We start from the raw sequence: 14,588 nt of genomic DNA on the forward strand, positions 1-14,588 counted from the left end.
GAGATGACTCTGTCTCCCAACACAGAGACCTCTCAGCTCTATATGTCTGAGCCTCTTCAAGTCTACAACGCAATTACATCTATGCAGCAAACTGGATCAACTCATGTCAACAACAATATGACTTCCGGTAATAAGCCGCAGCTCAAACCAAAGCCAGCACAAGCCTTAGAGACTATACCACAGTTAAATGCTCATGCAACATCATTTTACCCTGGTAAACCTCACCCTACATCACCAGAGAACTTTCACACCCAAGGGGTTCCACAAGTTACTTTGACACCAAGGAGTGAGAGACCAGACATAAATTACTTTGCCAGATACATGGTACGCCGTGAGCTCATTAACACCAGCCTCTCAAGGTCTGACGACTGTCCAGAGAGCTACAGGACCTGGAGATCAACCTTCAAGGCTACTATTGCCGATCTCAACCTTACTGCTAAGGAAGAACTTGATTTGCTCATAAAGTGGCTGGGACCAGAATCTGCAGGTCGTGTTAAAAGACTCAGAACAGTACATGTTGACCACTCAGATGCAGGTCTTGCTGCATGGGCAAGACTTGAGCAAGCCTATGGTAGCTCTGAAGCCATAGAAAGCGCTCTATTCAAGAGACTGCAAAACTTCCCAAAAATAGGGAACAAAGACTATCGCAAGCTCCAAGATCTAAGTGACCTCCTCATGGAGCTAGAGTTGGCAAAGACTAACCCATGTCTACCTGGACTAAGCTTCCTGGACACAGCTCATGGTGTCGACCCAGTGGGGTCTAAACTGCCATACAGCCTACAAGAGAAATGGGCACAACAGGGCTCAAGATACAAAAGAGACTATAATGTATCCTTTCCTCCATTCTCATACTTCTGCAGGTTCATTAGTAGTCAAGCCTGGATGAGAAACGATCCCAGCTTCAGCTTCAGTGAACCCAACCTGCCTGCTTCATCCTCACCATCATCAAGGTATGATAACACAGCAGCTAAACGTAGAGACTTAAATAGAGCAATATCTGTTAAAAGGACAGACATCTCACCCTTTGCAACCTCACCTATTGATCAGGGCGTTGTGGATGACAGAGATAAAGACCCTAATCATCAGTGTCCTATTCACAAGAAGCCTCACCCTCTTAAGAAATGTTGTGGGCTTAGGGCAAAGACTTTACAAGAGCACAGGGAGATTCTCCAGAAACTTGGCATATGCTACAAGTGCTGTGCTTCTTATAGCCATTTTGCTAAAGACTGTAAAGTTGTCATCAGGTGCACAGAATGCGGTAGCGACAGACATGTTACAGCCATGCATCCTACTCCACTTCCAGACAACCCACAGGAGCTTCCTACCTCCACTCCTGTCTCAAATCATGGTGGGGAGCAACAAGGTCATGCTCCAACCAAAGATAATGTCTCTTCTTCATGTACAGATGTCTGTGGAGAAGGGAAGGGCCACAAATGCTGTGCCAAGATATTCCTAGTCAAGATATACCCAAAGAGTCATCCTGAGAAAGCTGCAAGGATGTATGCCATAATAGATGAACAGAGCAATAGATCCCTGGTTAAGCCTAATTTTTTTGAGATCTTTGGCATAGAGGGTCATGCAACACCATATACTCTCAGAACCTGTTCTGGTCGTATAGAGACCTTCGGCAGAAGGGTAGATGGGTTCATGGTCTCTCATATCAACGAGGGAGAGGGCATACCCCTACCTACGTTAGTCGAGTGCGACCAGATACCAGACGAAAGGGAAGAGATTCCCACTCCAGAAGCTGCATATCACCACCCTCATTTAAGGCACCTTGTTGATGAGATTCCTGCAATGGAGAAGAGTGCTGAAATCTTAGTCCTGTTAGGAAGGAACATTCTAAGAGTACATAAAGTACGTGATCAGTGCGATGGGCCTGACGATGCCCCATTATGCACAAAGACTTGACCTAGGCTGGGTAATAGTGGGCGATGTATGCTTGAACAGGATGCGTACGTCATCTGAGATCCACTCCTTCAAGACTTACGTGTTGGGAAACAGACGTGCATCCCACTTCAAACAGTGCCCTCACCATTATGAAGTAAAGGAGAAGCTTTTTGACATCATCCAATTACCTGATGTTACTCCTGTCCTTTGTGATGACAACCTAGGTACCACAGTGTTTTGTACTACAAGTGAGGACAACAAAATAGCCTTGTCAGTTGAAGACAGAGAATTCATCAAAATAATGGATAAGGAATTCTTTCTGGATGAGTCTAACAGCTGGGTTGCACCATTGCCTCTTCGTGCTACAAGGGCCAAACTACCAACCAATCGTGAACAGGCTTTATCCAGATTCAACTCACTTCAATGAACACTAAGGAACAGGCCTGAAATGAAGGATCATTTCATCGCCTTTATGAAAAGGATCTTTGACAATGATCACGCCGAACCAGCGCCACCACTTCAAAGACACGATGAGTGCTGGTATCTACCTTTCTTCGGAGTGTATCATCCACGTAAGCCAAAACAAATCAGGATAGCATTTGACTCCAGTGCCAAGCATCAAGATGTATCCCTAAACAATGTTCTTCTCACTGGCCCGAATCTAACCAACAACCTTGTAGGATTTAGAAGAGAACCAGTTGCCATAACTACTGATATTGAAAAGATGTTTCATTGCTTCATTGTACGTGAAGAAGGAACTTCCTAAGGTTTCTGTGGCACCGTGACAACATGGACAATGAGATTATTGAATACCGCATGAAAGTACATGTTTTCGGAAATAGTCCCTCACCCGCTGTTGCAACATACGGTTTACGAAGGACTGCCATTGATGGAGAAAAGGAGTATGGCACGGATGCTCTACACTTCATTGAGAGAGACTTTTATGTTGACGATGGACTTAAGTCTTTATCTACAGACAAAAAAGCCATAGACCTGCTCCAAAGGACACAAGGTATACTTTCTGAGGCCAACCTCAGACTACACAAAAATGCCTCAAATAGTGTTGTGGTTATGAAAGCCTTTCAACGGGGTGATCATGCCACAGGGTTTAAGGACTTAAATCTGGGAATGGACATGCCACCTATACAAAGAAGTCTGGCCCTACGGTGAGACTTCTTAAAGGACACTTTCAGCTTTCAATTCAGCTCTACATACAAGCCATTTACCAAGCGTGGTGTTCTGTCAGTGGTAAACAGCCTATACGATCCAATGGGATTTGTGGCTCCCATCACCATACAAGGTAAAGCCTTACTTAGGCAGCTCTCAGAGTCTATTAAAGATTGGGATGCTCCACTGCCATCTGACAAGCTTTCAAAGTGGGAGTCCTGGAAGCAATCTCTACACGCCTTAGATGGAATCCATATACCACGCTGCTACACCTCAGCTTCCCTTGCTACGAGCCAGAGAAAAGAGCTTCACATCTTCTCAGATACATCTACTGAGGCCATAGCGGCTGTTGCCTACTTCAAAGGTGAGAGACTCTTCTAATCAAACCCACATAGGGGTTCTGTTTGGAAAAGCTAAGTTAGCACCTAAGCCTGAGCACACAATTCCTAGGCTTGAACTTTGTGGGACTGTGCTAGCTGTAGAAATCGCAGATTTCATATTACGCGAGCTAGACATTCAGATAGATGACACCAAATTCTACACAGACAGTAAGGTTGTTCTGGGCTACATATACAACCAGACTAAACGTTTCTATGTCTACGTCAGCAACCGTGTAGAAAGAATCAGGAAATCATCTAAACCTGAACAATGGCATTATGTCCCATCTGAAATTAACCCTGCAGATCATGCTACTAGGCCCGTGTCTGCAAGTGTATTTGCAAATTCTTCCTGGTTAACAGGTCCTGAATTCCTGCTGGATCACACAGAAGAGACCACGGCTGACGTCTTCGGTCTTCTAGAACCTGACAAGGATCCAGAGATTCATCCTGAAGTTACAACCCTCGCCACCAGAACTGAACAAAGACACGTCTTAGGCTGTCAACGCTTTGAACCTTTTTCCAAGTGGATAAGGCTTGTACGCACCATCGCAAGACAAGGGACTGTAAAGACTTTCATCAGGCCTATCACAGAACTTATTCTGCTTTTGCCCTTTGGAGAGTGAATTTATTGCCTATGCTGCTGAATCCTGCCTGAAACTTCAAGCAAGAAGTGTTTGAACTTTAATTGATATACTTGAAGCCTTACATTTTAGTTGTTGCATTATATGCCTGTTCTCTATGTTTTTCAGGTCCTCGGACATCAAGCAAATTGCACTGTTGTTTATTTGCAATTATATACGGAACGGAACCCTAACCCTATACGGAAACCTAACCCTAACCCTCTGCATCTCCTCAACTTGGGAGAATTCATTCGACATTTCCTCCACCGCAATTGCAGTATTGTTATTTCGCTTTGGATTAATATCCTGGAGCCCTTTTTGTCCTGCCCTGGTATTTATCTTTGGGGGAATTTAAAAACTGATCGATTTTTGGTAATTCCGCAGGTCTCTGGGCTGATTTTACCCCACAAAAATCGAGTGAATCGCCTGTTTTGCTTGGGGCCCATTTTTTTTTGGGCTTTTTTACCCTTTTCTTCTCCTCTTTCCTCGTTTCTCTTCTTTTTCCCTTTTCCTCAATTTTTTTTTTTTTATTATTATTTTTTTCCGAGGAGCAGGAACAGAAGTCAACGTTCACAACAGGCTAGAAAAACAACAGCCGGAGCACAAACCGTATCAGGAACTTCACACAGGGGTGGCAGCAGGAGGCAGGGAGACCTCGATGCAACTGAAGGCAGACAAGCGGGGAGGAAGCAGCAGGCAGGAAAGAGACCTGTCACAACTGCGGGCAGCCAAGCGGGGAGAAGCAGGGAAAGGAGTCCATACACAAGGCAAGCAGGGCTAGAGGAGCAACAGCCAGAACAGAAGCCGTAACAGAATCTTCACACAGGGGAGGCAACAGAGGACAAGGAGACCTCGTCGCAGTTGCGAGCATCCAAGCACTTGCCGGATCCAGAGCCACCGTGTAAGCAGGTGGCCTCGGCAGCGGTCCGCCACAATCAAACTGGCTGGCCAGCAGAGTGCGTCTTCAGAACTATTAAGAGCCTGGGAGCACACCAAACGCTGGACACACGAGGAATGGGAGGCGCGTGGCAGGAAGAGAGGAGGGCGTCTACGTCATCATGTCCATCAAAAGAGTAGCTATAGATCATTGATGAGCCCTTTAGTGCTGCCACAACACAATATATGTTGCAAGATAGGAGAAGAGACTGAGACTTCCAGACCATTCCTGAATTGCGTTTGAAAAGCATGTCTCAGTTGCAGGAATTGATAGAATGTAGTATTCAGGAGACCAAATTCTGACTGAAGTTGTGCAAAAGGTTTAATCGCTCCCTCTGTTTGAATCTGGTGGAGAAAGAAGATACCTTTATCCTCCCAAGGAGAAAAGCCTTCTAGCCTGAAAAATTCCAGTAGTTGTGGATTATGCCACAGGGGAGTAGCATTATAATATTCCTCTAAGCCAATCAGCTTTTTAAACTTAGACCAGACTTTGGATAGCCTCCAAAGCCAGTTTGTGGTTTTCCTGTCTAGGCCAAAGTATTGGGTACCTTCTGTTTTGTAATAAATGAAACTATCCTGGCCGAAGGTCCCAAATCTGTGTGTTGCCCCAAGCCCTTAAGATGTTGCAGCTGTGCAGCTATGAAATATAGCCATGGATTTGGTAGTGTGAGACCTCCTTGCCTCTCTGGAGAGTCTCCAGACGGATTCTAGGTTGTTGCTTTTTCCATACTAAGGAGCGGAAAATCCCCTGAATTTTATAAAATATTCACTGTGGGATCCAAATGGGGGAGTTATGTAACACAAAGTAATTGGGGCATTAATATCATTTTGATTAAATTGCATCTGGCAATAACCAACAGGGAAAGTTTACAAGTATTAAACTTTACCAATACATTTAGTAATTAAGGGGTCAATATTAATCTTTACATAATCCATGAGCATTGGTGTGATCACTATTTTCACTATACCAAAGTATTTAATACTTTGGACCACCTGTAGTTGGGTCTGTGACGGTAAGGGATCAAGACTGAGAATGACATATTTATTCCAAATAATTGTTAACCCTGACCGTTTCCCGAAATCGATAATGTCTCTCATAATGGGGTGTATAGAATGCTCCAAATTGCCTACATAGAGAAGCATGTCATCAGCATATAGGGAAACTATCTCTTCCCTAGAGCCCATTGGAAATCCCTTCCAAGCAGGTGAGGAGTGCAAAAGACAGGCCATGGCAATAGCGAACAGCAGGGGGGACAACGGGCAACCCTGTCTCGTTCCTCTGTGCAATAAAAATTGTGTTGATAGACCCCCATTTGCTCTGATCCTAGCTACTGGCAAGTATATAGTAATTTAACCCATGGCATAAAACCATAGCCAAGCCCCTTAACTCTCATCACTTCCCACAAATATGCCCATTCTACACTATCGAAAGCTTTGGCTGCATCGAGGGATAATATAGCATGACAGCCTCTAGTGTCTACCTTTCTCTGGAGATTTTAAAAAGTTCTCCGGAGGTTTATAGACTTACTTTTGTTGGGCATAAAACCTGATTGTCTTCATGTACGAGTGTGGAGATAACCTTATTTAGTCTATTGGCAAGTACTTTTGCTAGTATTTTTACATCCGTTGTGAGAAGGGAAATGGTCCTATAGGATTCTGGCAAATTTGGGTCCTTACCGGGTTTTGGAAGTACCAACACGATGGCTTCCCTCATAGAGGTTGGCAGTGTCCCTAGTCGTAAAACATCATTAAAGGTGTCTAACAGATGAGGAAGAAGAGTCTCATGGTATCTTTTAAAAAACTCAGTCGGTAGGCCATTACAACCTAGCTTGCAGCATTCTCAAAGTGCAGCATTACTAAGTGCATCTGAGATATTCAGGAGACTAACTTAGAGCTTTTCCACTGTAGCAGAACTTCAGCTGTGTTTTTGCTGGCTACTTGTCTGATTGCAAATGAGCATAGGGTGATTAAGGTGTTAAATTTGTTGTTGGGGAGAAGCTTTTGTGGGAGTGTGTGTATATATAGCAACATAGTATTAGCTTGCAGCATTACTAAGTGCATATGTGATATTCAGGAGATAATCTGGAGGTTGATACAACCTAAAAAAGTAAGATTTGTTTGTTTAAAATCTTTCCCCTCTTTAAAATGGCAGACCTGGTTCTGTGCAGGAATTGTTGTGCTTTTATTTCAGGTTTCACTCTTCGGAGGTTTAGATGCTGTCTGATCTGTAGACAGCTATCCATAATGCAGCAGGAAATTTGCATTTTTGAAATCTGAGATTTGTAAATTAACTGTTTAACAAACTCAGGCTGGGAATGTTGCAATGGAAGATGGGTTACTGCAGGTTCTGGTAGACTGAGAGTTGTTGATAGAAGACATGTCCCACAGTCTGTGTCTCTCCATATTTCATTTGCAGCACTTTCAGAGCGCAAGAGCAACATGGAGGATGGATCAGGCACAGTGGGTGAGGAACAATCATCTCCTATGCCTAAAGTATGCAAGACTGCAGCCAAAGAGAAAAAGGATAAGGTGAGGACCGATAGTAAGCAGAAGAAGTTTAAGGAAAATGGTTTTGTGAGATGTCTCCCTGATGCTACCGCTAGCAGGGACAGACGACGCATCCTTAATATTGTTAGGCAAGCAAAGCAGGAAAGGGAGGTGGATGTTATTGTCCATCTTGGTACAAATGATCCGGCTTGCAATGAGGTTTCAAAGGTGCAGGAAGCTTTTCACACACTTGGTAATGATATACGGGAGGTTGCATCGACTGCTTCATTTTCTGCAGTTTTGCCTGTGCATAACCTTCAGCATGACAGGAAGATGCGCATTAAGGAATTCAATGTATGGCTTGGTTAATGGTGTCTGAACCAAGGGTTTGGCTTTGTGTCTCAAGTTAGCTCTCGTTGGAATGGAAAAGAACTGTACAAGAAAGATGGTTTGCATCTTTCTCTCAAGGGAACAAATGTCCTAAGTGAACAGTTCAAAGTATTTGCTAAGGAGCATTTAAACTAGGAAAGTGGGGCAAAAGAGTGATAATCCAGAAGTCTGACTGCCCCCCGGAACAATGCCAGAAGAGGCCAGTAGCACAAAGGTTAAGAAATGACAAGCTCAGAGTCTTGTCTACAAATGCTCGCAGTTTAGGGAATAAGATCAATGAACTTGAGTCTATAATGGCATCTGAGATTATAGATTTAGTGGCCGTTACTGAGACATGGTTCAATAGAGTAATGACTGGTATATAACAATACCAGGGTTCTCTCTATATAGGAAAGACAGAGAAGGCAAGAAAGGGGGAGGGGTGGCCCTGTATGTGAAAGATAACATAAAATCTAATTTAATACAAGTTAGCGAGACCAATTTAGAGTCAGTTTAGGTTACGTTGCAGCTTGATAATCATAAGGTAACTCGCGTAGGTGTGATATATAGACCACCTAGCCAAGTCAAAGAATTAGATGATCTACTAGTTGAGGAAATAGCTAAAATGACATTGAAAGGGGAAGTTATCATTATGGGAGACTTCAATCTTCCTGATGTAAACTGGAAAACCAAAATAGCTAGTTCTGCCAGGAGTACAGATATTCTAAATTCCCTACTGGGATTATCTCTATAGCAAGTAGTGGAGGAGCCAACCCGGAGGGAGGCCATTTTAGATTTAGTATTCACAAATGGGAATTTGGTATCTGATATTACTGTAGGGGAAAGCTTGGGATCTAGTGATCACCAGTCAGTGTGGTTTACTATAAGTACAGTGACTGAGTCACACCACACAAAAACAAAAGTTTTAGATTTTAGAAAAACTGACTTTTCTAAAATTAGATTAGTGGTATACGAGTCCCTTGAAACAGTTTCAATGGAGTCCAGGAGAAATAAGACTACTTAAAAGAGGCACTATTGAAGGCAACAGATAATTGCATTAGGCTTGTCAGTGAAAGCAAAAAAGGAAGAGACCACTGTGGTAATCAGCAGAAGTGGCCAAAATCATTAAAAACAAAAGATAGCATTTAGTAATTATAAAAAAAAAAACAAGGATGACAGGGAAATTTATAAGATTAGGCAGAGAGAGGCCAAACAAGTTATAAGAGCTTCTAAAGCACAGGCAGAAGAGAAATGAGCACAGTCAGGGAAAAAAGGCGATAAGGCATTCTTCAGATACATAAATGAAAAAAGGAAACTAAAACAAGGAATTACCAAATTAGAAACAAAAGAAGGAAGGTATATGGAAGAAGATAAAGAACTATCTGACTGCCTCAATGAATACTTCTGTTAATTTTTTACAAAGGAAAATGAAGGAAAAGGACCTCAGTTAGGAAAGAAGACTAATGAATATTTTGATGCATGTGTCTTTACAGAGGAAGAGGTTCTGAGTCAGCTGTCTAAAATTAATACAAATAAGTCACAGGGGCCTGATGGGATACACCCAAAGCTATTAAAAGAGCTCAGCGGCGAACTAGCAAAACCATTAACAGATTTATTTAACCAATCGCTGGTAACAGGAGTCGTCCCAGAAGATTGGAAATTAGCAAATGTTGTGCCCATTGACAAGAAAGGTAGTAGTGAGGAATCGGGCAACTATAGGCCAGTAAGCCTGACACCAATAGTGGGGGAATTAATGGAAACCATACTCAAGGAGAGGATTGTGGAACATCTAAAAGCCCTCATTTCCTGCCTAATAACCTCTTCTCCTTAATGACAGGACAATATCTTTAGCCATATTGGCCGTGCATTTGGAAGAGGATGCGGACAGTTTAGCAGCACATAACACATTTGTGAATTTTTGGAGAAGCTTTTGTTTTTGAAGTACTATCTAAGGACTACATAAGTTACAGTTACAGTCTCAGACATGTTTACTAGACGTGTCGACGTGAATCGGCTTATATCCCCTACCTTCAGAGCAGAGGGCGACATCTGCCTTGAACACTGGTGCAAAAAAAATCACATCCTCCATGTACTGCGCTCTGCACCCGGAAGAAGAGGAGCTGCTGGAGCATCGTGTCAGGCGCCGGCACCCAGAGGCTCCGACCGCATGTTGCATCAGTAGCCGGCACCCAGAAGTGTCACTCCAGATAAGCCTATGCCGGCTATCAGTAACAGGCCTCCCGCTGGAGCTGAACATATCAGACCAGCGGCTTGTATTGCAGACTGGGTGTCCGGTCACCCCCGTATCTCCTGCACCATAGAAGAACGGGAAAGGATTTTGAAGGTAGCTCAGCCACTGCTGGTGCTCGTCCAGCATGGTAGGCATCCAGATGTGTTCCTCAGACCTACATAGCCTACAGACAGATCCCTAACCAACAGCAAATGCTGCGGTGCTGCTGGAAGGGACAGTAAGATGCTGAGGTGGAGCTGGTGGGAGGACGGTCATCTCATCGTAAGTGCAGGATGAATAGGGAAAAACCACAGCATAACCTCCATATTGTACCTGCAGACTTGTGGTAAAATCGGACGCCTGCATGGTGGCGGAAATTCTGTGCTACATACAGGAATCATAAAGGGGGTCTCTCTCTCTCCCCTATGAGGATAGCTATCTGAAAAACCCTTCACCAGATCAAAATTAGGACAAGGATAGTCCGATGAGCAGAGTGGGCAATCACCACACCAATGAACGGCTGTCCACAAGTCCTGGGGTTCTCTATGGGACGTCTTTAAAGGGGTCTTCTGGGACAGTATTACTATTTACTCAGCCATCTTCCAATCCTCAGCATTATTTCTTCCAGCTGGAGCATGGACATGGTCACAACTGCGATGCCTGGCGACAAGGGGGGGGGTAATTACATTAATTAAATTATAGGAGGGGAAGATAGTGCAGATAGAGACCGGGGGGGTAATTACATTATAGGAGGGGAAGATCGTGCAGATAGAGACCGGGGGGGGGGGGGGGGTAATGGGACTGGGGGGTAATTACATTATAGGAGGGGAGGATAGTGCAGAAGTCTATGGGCTGCAAAACTGATCCGTTCCGTTTCCGTTATGCAGGAGAGACCTCTAAAGGCATTCCGTCATAGAATTGTGTTATGGTCCGTGGTAACGGAATCCATAACGCAATTCACCTTTAACCAACAAACGAAGTGTGAACAAATTTCATAAGCGGAAATTCACTCATCTCTACCTGTCAATCATCAGCAGATGGGCGGGAGAGCAGAAGATCATGAATAACCAGGACTCTTCTCAGGTAGATGTGACTCTTTTCCAGGTTCAGTCTTCAAGGATTGTGATGTTGGTTCTCAGCAACCACTTCCTTTTAAATGACCGACCGATGAAATCAACTCACCTTCTCTACTTCAGTCTGCCGTTAGCATGGACAGCACAAAGGTGATGACAGGTTCCCTTTAAGTGGTTAAACTGGGTTTTCTCACACCTCAGCCATTACTGCAGCTGATCATCACAGCTGGTGCCCCAAAAACCTGGTGCTGAGCCGAGTGTCCAGCCTGGACCATAAGAGGATGGAGAGAAGATCCTGGAGAGGATGTCTATGTGCAGTCACAGCTCCCTCCGCTCCTGCACATAACACAGGGGTCACTGCCCGGAGGTCTACTTTACTGCAGCTCTAAGGTGGAGCCTCACCTGAAGAAACCTCCCAACTCCCTTCCTCCATTCATGATTCCATCCCTGAGGTCACATGGACTGGAATGTCCTCCTCCACCTCACTCTTACACGGGGGATCGCCCATCATCCGCTCTTCTCCATCCTCCACTTTAATATCAGTCACATCTTCCCCCTGATTTGTCATCTGTAACAATTCAGGACAATACAGCAGACAGGTGGGAAATCTAACAGATCCACATAAGAGACCCCCACCATCTATGACCCCTCTATGACTGCAGGACCCCCCTATATAGATGTGTATAGGGCTCAGCTCCATCTACCTGAGGGTTCTCTGGGAGCTTCTCCTCTGGACAGTCCTGGGAATACAGAGGACGGGGACATCTCTCGGGGGGACTTCTCCTCCTGGATCCATCTGTAGGAAAAACACAGGGCGGAATAGATGGATTTCTATAAAAGCAGTAGGAGAAGCACAACAGGAACATTAAGTAACCACGTAAGAACCCAAAACCAAACACCCTGAACTGGGCAAGGCCGAGAAAAGAAAACAATGTAAAATGCAGGTGGGGGAGTCCCACCCCAAAGAATGGACAAGAAAAGGATTTTACAGTAAGGACAGAAATATCAGTTTTTCTCACCCCTGTCATTGAGGGACACAATCAGTCCTAAGGCTACAGGGAAAACGTGCAGTCAGCAATCCACCGTTTGCACAACCGTGCGCCCAAATGACTTACCATAGGAAACATTGTGAAAAAGTGGGAAAAAGTGCGCAGAGATGATCAAATAGCTGCCTTACACTGGAAGAGAGACAAGGGAGAGCAGGGCCGGAGCGGCGGGGAGCAGGAAGGAATCTTTCCATTGCGGAGGCTGCTGGCACCTGAGAAATGCTATTCCTAGAAAATCCCTTTAAAGAGCTGAGCCCGAACATATCCCCTTCTTCCCCCCTCTGGGATGAGTATCGGAGCATTCCATGCTGAATCACGCAGCATAAGTATTATTACCCTGCAAAGCGGAGGAGGTTCTACAGGCTAGGTCAGTGCTAGAGACCGCCCATCAGTGACGTCACCAAGCTCACTGCGAGGTGGAGACTGTTCTACAGGCTAGGTCAGAGCTAGAGACCGCCCATCAGTGCCAGTGATGTCACCGGGGTCACTGCTAGGCAGAGGTCGTTCTACAGACTAGGTCAGAGCTAGAGACCACCCATCAGTGCCAGTGACATCACCGGGGTCACTGCGAGGCGGAGACCGTTCTACAGGCTAGGTCAGAGCTAGAGACCGCCCATCAGTGCCAGTGACGTCACCGGGGTCACTGCGAGGCGGAGACCGTTCTACAGGCTAGCAGTGACGTCACCGGGGTCACTGCTAGGCAGAGGTCGTTCTACAGACTAGGTCAGAGCTAGAGACCACCCATCAGTGCCAGTGACGTCACCGGGGTCACTGCTAGGCAGAGGTCATTCTACAGGCTAGGTCAGAGCTAGAGACCGCCCATCAGTGCCAGTGACGTCACCGGGGTCACTGCGAGGCGGAGACTGTTCTACAGGCTAGGTCAGAGCTAGAGACCACCCATCAGTGCCAGTGACATCACCGGGGTCACTGCGAGGTGGAGACCGTTCTACAGGCTAGGTCAGAGCTAGAGACCACCCATCAGTGCCAGTGACGTCACCGGGGTCACTGCTAGGCGGAGGTCGTTCTACAAACTAGGTCAGAGCTAGAGACGTCACCGGGGTCACTGCTAGGCGGAGGCCGTTCTACAGGCTAGATGAGAGCTAGAGACCGCCCATCAGTGCCAGTGACGTCCCCGGGGTCACTGCTAGGCGGAGATCGTTCTACAGGCTAGGTCAGAGCTAGAGACCGCCCATCAGTGCAAGTGACGTCACCGGGGTCACTGCGAGGCGGAGACCGTTCTACAGGCTAGGTCAGAGCTAGAGACCGCCCATCAGTGCCAGTGACGTCACCGGGGTCACTGCTAGGCGGAGACCGGTCTACAGGCTAGGTCAGAGCTAGAGACCGCCCATCAGTGCCAGTGACGTCACCGGGGTCACTGCTAGGCGGAGGTCGTTCTACAGGCTAAGTCAGAGCTAGAGACCGCCCATCAGTGCCAGTGACGTCACCGGAGTCACTGCGAGGCGGAGACCGTTCTACAGGCTAGGTGGGAGCTAGAAACCGCCCATCAGTGCCAGTGACGTCACCGGGGTCACTGCTAGGCGGAGACCGTTCTACAGGCTAGGTCAGAGCTAGAGACCGCCCATCAGTTCCAGTGACGTCACCGGGGTCACTGCTAGGCGGAGGTCGTTCTACAAACTAGGTCAGAGCTAGAGACCACCCATCAGAGCCAGTGACGTCACCGGGGTCACTGCTAGGTGGAGGCCGTTCTACAGGCTAGGTCAGAGCTAGAGACCGCCCATCAGTGCCAGTGACGTCACCGGGGTCACTGCTAGGCGGAGGTCGTTCTACAAACTAGGTCCGAGCTAGAGACCACCCATCAGAGCCAGTGACGTCACCGGGGTCACTGCTAGGCGGAGGCCGTTCTACAGGCTAGGTCCGAACTAGAGACCGCCCATCAGTGACGTCACCAGGCTCACTGCGAGGCGGAACCCTCCAACTAGCATTCCCATTCAGAGACCCGATACGTTGCCGGATCTGCTGAAAAAGCCCTTGTCTTGCGCAATTCAGTGCAGGGCAAGAAAGAGCATCGAAGCATAAAATGCTTACAATTATTAAAGGGGTTTTCCAAGATATTTTAATTGATGACTAATGAAGGCACATAAAGAAAATATCTATACAGGGAGTGCAGAATTATTAGGCAAGTTGTATTTTTGAGGATTAATTTTATTATTGAACAACAACCATGTTCTCAATGAACCCAAAAAACTCATTAATATCAAAGCTGAATATTTTTGGAAGTAGTTTTTAGTTTGTTTTTAGTTTTAGCTATTTTAGGGGGATATCTGTGTGTGCAGGTGACTATTACTGTGCATAATTATTAGGCAACTTAACAAAAAACAAATATATACCCATTTCAATTATTAATTTTTACCAGTGAAACCAATATAACA

This window comes from Bufo bufo, chromosome 4 (genome assembly GCF_905171765.1).
Source record: "Bufo bufo chromosome 4, aBufBuf1.1, whole genome shotgun sequence".
NCBI classification, from domain to species: domain Eukaryota; kingdom Metazoa; phylum Chordata; class Amphibia; order Anura; family Bufonidae; genus Bufo; species Bufo bufo.